Genomic DNA, 6,673 nt, shown 5'->3' on the forward strand with positions numbered 1-6,673 from the left:
CTTGAGAAAGCATACGATAAAGTACCGAGGGAGGTCCTGTGGAGGTGTTTGGAGGTTAGTGGCGTCCCGGTGGCGTACATTAGGGTGATTACGGACATGTATGATGATGCTAAGACTCTGGTGAGGACTGTGGGGGGTGACTCGGTGCATTTCCCTGTGGTGATGGGGTTGCACCAGGGATCGGCTCTTAGCCCATTTTTATTTTCCTTGGCGATGGATGTACTGTCGCGACACATCCAAGGGGAGGTGCCTTGGTGCATGCTATTTGCCGATGATATAGTGTTGATTGACGAGACGCGTAGCGGAGTTAACGCGAGGTTGGAGGTTTGGAGACAGACCTTGGAGTCTAAAGGTTTCAAACTGAGTAGAACCAAGACAGAATACTTGGAGTGCAAATTCAGTGACGGGACCCATGATGCAGATGTAGAGGTTAAGCTTGATGCTCAAGTTATCCCCAAGAGAGCGAGTTTTAAGTATCTCGGGTCTATTATCCAGGGTAACGGGGAGATTGACGAAGATGTCGCACATCGCATCGGATCGGGATGGATTAAGTGGAGGCTCGTTTCTAGTGTTTTGTGTGCTAGGAATGTGCCGCTAAGACTTAAGGGTAAGTTTTATCGAGCGGTGGTTCGACCGGCTATGCTGTATGGGGCTGAGTGTTGGCCAGTCAAGAACTCCCACCTGCAGAAGATGAGAGTAGCAGAGATGAGGATGTTGAGATGGATGTGTGGGTGTACCAGGAGAGATAGGATTAAGAATGAAGCTATTCGGGACAGAGTGGGAGTAGCCTCTGTGGAGGACAAGATGCGGGAGTCGAGGCTGAGATGGTTCGGACATGTTAAGAGAAGAAGCATTGATGCTCCTGTCAGGAGGTGTGAGAGGTTGGCTATGGAGAGTTTGAGAAGAGGTCGAGGTAGCATGCATGTCCCTTCATATTCTTAGATTTCTATTACATTAGGTTGTTGTGTTTGTCTCAGGTATTGTATTCCCTGCTGCTATTATTTGGTACTACTTATCCTTTATCTCCCTACCCCCCCCCTCCCCCGTTTTTTTTACTTCTTCTTCTTGTCCTTCCTGAACCGAGAGTCTATTGGAAACAGCCTTTCTACCTCCATTAGGTAGGGGTAAGGTCTGCGTACAAACTACCCTCCCCAGACCCCACCTGTTGGGTTCAAACTGGATTTGTTGTTGTTGTTGTTTGTTAACAAAATGATAAAGATGCTATTTATGAAATTTAACACTTTTAAAATAGTAGACTATAATTGTAAAAATATAAAAATGCTATTTTGACCTAAATAACATAATAAATATAATTATTGAAAAATACAGGCTATTATTGCAAATAATATGTAAATGGTATGAAAATGCAAATGCAATTCTATGAATAATGTAAAATATTATGAAATCATAAAAATATAAATAACTAGTTTGGACAACTTGATCACTCGGGAATAATTTTAAGTTTAAGGAAATAATAAATAAATATTTATCAATTAAAATACTAGAATCAATTAAAAAGCTTATAATGTGAATAAAATTGTTTGTATAATACTTTGCATGATAATAAATGTTATGAAAATAATACATTGATATTTAAAGCATGTCATGGATTAATAATGCGGAGAAATGCCCCATAAATACACCTTAAAAATATACAAAAATTACACTATAAATTATATCGATCCTCAAAGGCTAATATGAAAATCATTAAGGCAACATTGAGTATCAATAGTGGCATTTGGGACTTCCATGCAAAATGTGAGGTCATTCCGAGTTGATTTGATATGGTTCGGCACACGTATTACAAGTTGAAAGTTCATTAGTTCCTTAGGCTTGAATTGAGGTGTGATTCGTGGTCTTGATATTGTTTTGTGTGATTTGAGGTCTCGAGTAGGTTCGTGTTGTGTATTGGATTTGGTTGGTGTGTTTGGACTGGGTCATGGGGGCCTCGGGGTGTATTTCAGATCATTTCGATTTGAGATTGGCTTTGTTAAGAGTTCTGATTTCTGGTGTTTTCGCACCTGCGAAGGATTGGATGCAGGTGCGGGCATGGGGCCGCAGAAGTGGGCAAGGCTGGAGAGTGGGGAAAGACCGCAAATGCGGAAGGTTGGGCGCAGGTGCAATGTCGCATCTATGATAAAGGACTTCAGATGCGTGAGCACAAGTGCGATGGGTAGGCCGCAGAAGCGGAAGGTTTGGGAATTGAGTTGGACTGCAGATGCGGACTTCCGTCCACAGAAGTGGAGCCACATATGCGGTCAAGTAAATGCGAATGCGGTTTAGCTGGGCAGAATATTAGTTCGAAGGGTTGGTCATTTTCTCATTTTTGGAGTTGTGGAGCTCGGCTAGGGGTTGTTTTTGGAGGACTTTTCATCACAATTGAAGGAGGTAAGTGATCCTTACTTTATTTTGGTGTTAGATATTGATTACCTATGGATTATTACACCTAATTTATATGAACTAAAGGTAAAATTTGTAGGGGGGAGGGGGTTTGGATTATGAGTTTGGAGAGTGAGAATTAATGATTTGAAGGTCGATTTGAGGTTAAAATTTGATGAAATACATATATTTGGACTCGTATAGGAATGGGTGTTCGGAATTTGTGACTTTTGTCGGGTTCCGAGGTGCGAACCCGGGGTTGACTTTGCATAATTTATTCAAGATCTCAAATTTGTTATTTGAAATTATTTCTTGTGGCTTTTATTGATGATATTAAGTTATTTTGGCTAGACTCAAGCCGTCTAGAGGTTGATTCACGCAAGAAGGACTTCTTAGAGTACTAATTTAGCTTACTTGAGGTATGTATCTTACCTAAACTTAGTTGAGGCAGTAGTTGCCTGAGTTATTTGTGATAGATGTGTGCTATAGGTGGCACAAATGTGTGGGGTTGAGCCCGTATGCGTGCACTGGGGTTTTTCATGCTCGGAGTAGTGCTTAGGCTGTGATATACCTTAGATTGATTGCTAAGCTTCATGTTGTGATGTTTTTTTATATTTATACCCCTGCTGTGAGATATTTGAGCCGTGTTTGAGGTTACATAGAGGTTAATCTCCTGATCAAACCTGATAATTGCTATTTTCGTGATGTATTTGCCTAATTTGAGCTATGATAGCATACTTTGTACATGCATACATCTTAGCGTGTCACTTATACCAGTTCAGGCATATGAAATTTGATGTTCATTAATCATGTACATGTATTCTTATATATCTACTTTTTGTGTGCTATGAATTGGATTGGTAGCACGTGACCACGCCGTGCAGATTGTGATATTGAGCATGTGACCACAGTGGACGAATTGTGATATTGCGCCTACGACCATGTCGGGCGGATTGTGATATTGAGCTTGTGAGCACACCGAGCAGATTGTGATATTGAGCCTATGACCACGCCGGGCGAATTGTGATTTGAGCATGTAACCACGATGGGTGGATTGTGATTTTTAGCATGTGACTACACCATGCATTGTGTGAATGTGGATCTATCCCCCTAGGGTCACCCTCTCATGTTCCTTATTGAACGTGTAGACGCAGTTTGAGAAAAAATGATCAATAGTTTGGTTGGGTTATTGAGATTCTAAGGAAAAGCTGGCCAATAATTGTTTTGATTATTCAATTTTACCTCTACTTGTAATTTCCTTGGCTGTTTACCTGATTTGTTTGCATATCTTCTTTATAGGTTAGATCGTTGACTGAGCAGAGTACATTAATTTGTTGTGTGCACCAAGGTGGTTTCTATCTGGTGATTCATGACTTGATCATATTGTTGTTCTACACTTGTTGGAATTATGAACTATACAGGTGATTAGCTGGTATCATTTATAATTCTTGCTTCTATTGCCTCACCGATGTTAGTTATGATACTTGCTGGGAATACATGAAGTTGGTTCTACTCATATTACATTCTGCACTTAATTATACTGATCCAGGTATTGGACCGAGCCACCAGTAGTTGAGGCTTGTTGTTGAGTTATTTTCGGAGAGACGAGGTAGAGTTGCATCTCGACCGTAGTCTTGGCATCTTTTTTTATTTTGTACTGTTGTCTTTCATTCAGAGAATATGGGTTATTTGGTATTTTAGAATTGTATTTCTATTTTAGAGCTCATAACTCTTATTTACCAGTTATGGAGAATTTATTATGTATCAACGCTATTATGTTATGTTGATGGCTTTAGACTTGTACTATTTCATCATTTCTGTTATTATGATTCGTTATTGTTATGTTCGACTTGCCTAGCAAGTGTGTTAGGCGCCATCACGATCGGTTGGCGGTCTTGGATCGTGACAAAAACCTCCACTATGTGCCTCCCTAACCAACAACTCTCTCCAAGATGACTTAGGCACGCACAATCTATTTCCTTTAAATAAGAACCCATCAAATTTATGAAACTTCATCAACTTTTTATCCTCCATATTTTTCTTTAGTTAGGTAGTTCTCCCGACCGTAAGACCCAGTTCTCCCTAATTGTTCCACTTGATCATGTCTAGCATAGGCCTCCTCAAAGTCAATATCTAATGGGTACATTTCCTTTATACTCTCAAAACCCATCAACCTAGAGGTAAGGATGTTCATAAAAGAATAACTCCTAGACAAAGCATCAACAACCATATTATCCTTCCCTTACTTTTAGTTCATAACATATGAAAAGGTCTCTATGAATTTCACCCACTTAGCATGCCTCTTGTTCAATTTACCTTGGCTATTAATATGTTTAAGAGACTCATGGTTGGTCCTAATCACAAACTTCTTAGTCTAAGATAGTGTTTCCAATTGGTCAAAGCTCTCTTTAAAGCAAACACCTTATCATATATGAAATAGTTCAAGTTAGCTCCCTTCAATTTCTCACTAAAATATTCTATAGGTTTTGGTCTTGCATGAGTATGACTCTTATTCCTAACCCACTAGCATTACTTTCAATCTTAAAGGTCTCGTCAAAATTAGAAAGTTGCAAAAGAGGTGCGAAGCTAATCTTCTTCTTCAAAAGCCTAAAGATTCCTCTTGACTCTCTCCCTAATAGAAGGGTTTGTCTTCCTAATCGCCTCGATCAATGGACTAGCTATAGTACTAAAATACTTTACATACCTCCTATAGGAACTTGCTAGACCATGAAAACTCCTAATGTCACTAATGCTCTTAGGTGTTGGTTAATTTCTGACTGCCTCAGCCTTACTCTCATCTACCTCCACACCACGAGAACTGATAAAAAAATTTCAATATTTTATACGTCATTTGTACATCCAATATATATAATTTATTTGTATCATCATCTTCGAGTTTTAATTTGAAATTCCAATCAAAATCACTTCAAATATTCACCAAGGTCCCTCAAAATTGAGATATATACACCAAAGGTTATTCCAATCTCAAATATTCACCAAGCTCCCTCAAAATTGAGATATATATTACAAAGGATATCCCAATCATTTTATAATAATACCCAATCCAAACAAATATAAAAGTTCACAAAATTCAACTTCGAATTTAAAGTTTTAAAACTTTTTAATAGTTGTCAACGGAGTTTAAGCTCCTGTCTTCATGTTATACACACTTAAACAAAGTATAATTTCTTTTTCTTCTCATAGGCATATGGTGGAAAAATTAAAAAATCAACGAAAATGACTTGAAGAGGGATTATTATTGCAATATAATATACAATTTGATACTAATAAGGCCTTAACAAATAGGTCCTATATAACAGTACAATAAATCAATTAGATGAATATAATATCTTTGCTAACATAAGAATATATTGACAATCTTATTATTCTTGTTATAATTATTATTTTTCCTTCTCAACAGAAGATGCCCAAGAGGCAGCTGCAACCACAAGCAAAGCAGGAGGTAGTGGTGTCGAGGTTGTTTTAACATATATTTTTTTGGTCCTTCATTCAAATAATTATTTAATTTTTCAGTTCTCTTTGATTAGTTGACTTTTCAGTACTTATGAAGAGAGAATCGCGAGAAAGAGAGAGGGAGAGAAAATAGGGAATATTAAAGCTTAATTCTGTACTTTATATACAATTCGTAAATATGTACTATGTGCTAAGTAATTAAAGGAAAATCTCCATGATAGTAGTAATTAGGTTTATTATTTAGCATATATAGGCATCTTCCCTTAATTTCTTCATTCGTTATATTAAAAATATTAAAGTAGATAACTACCTTTTTAATGACATGGGAGTGGAGAAGTACCTGCTTTAAGATTTCAATTAATTTGAATTCGGGTAGAGTAAGGCCCATTAATAAGAAAATTGCTCCATACTAATTTTTTATTTTATTTTCAAGATGCAAAACCAAAACTTCTTATTAAAAATCGATAAACTCTATCAATCCACTGCAACCTTTGTGGTGGAAAGGAAGGAGTCATATATCATTCAACACTGGAGCGGGGTGAAATTGAATCAGTTTTCTTAACGGAAAAGGCCCTGAAATACCCCTCTATATTAGCTCAGAAAATCCCATACCGTCTTACTATTGAAACACATGTACCCCTAACTTGACGGACTGGACACGTGGCACCCATCCAAGGCTATTGATCCATTCAGTCTTAGGCGACTCCCCCCGCTACCCGGTGCCTTACCGTATTCTTCAATTAAAAAAGACCCTATATAAAGTTTTCCCACCCTATTGTACCCTTCTTCTCCCCCCTCCCCCTCCCCCCACCCATACTCT

This window comes from Nicotiana attenuata, chromosome 1 (genome assembly GCF_001879085.1).
Source record: "Nicotiana attenuata strain UT chromosome 1, NIATTr2, whole genome shotgun sequence".
NCBI classification, from domain to species: domain Eukaryota; kingdom Viridiplantae; phylum Streptophyta; class Magnoliopsida; order Solanales; family Solanaceae; genus Nicotiana; species Nicotiana attenuata.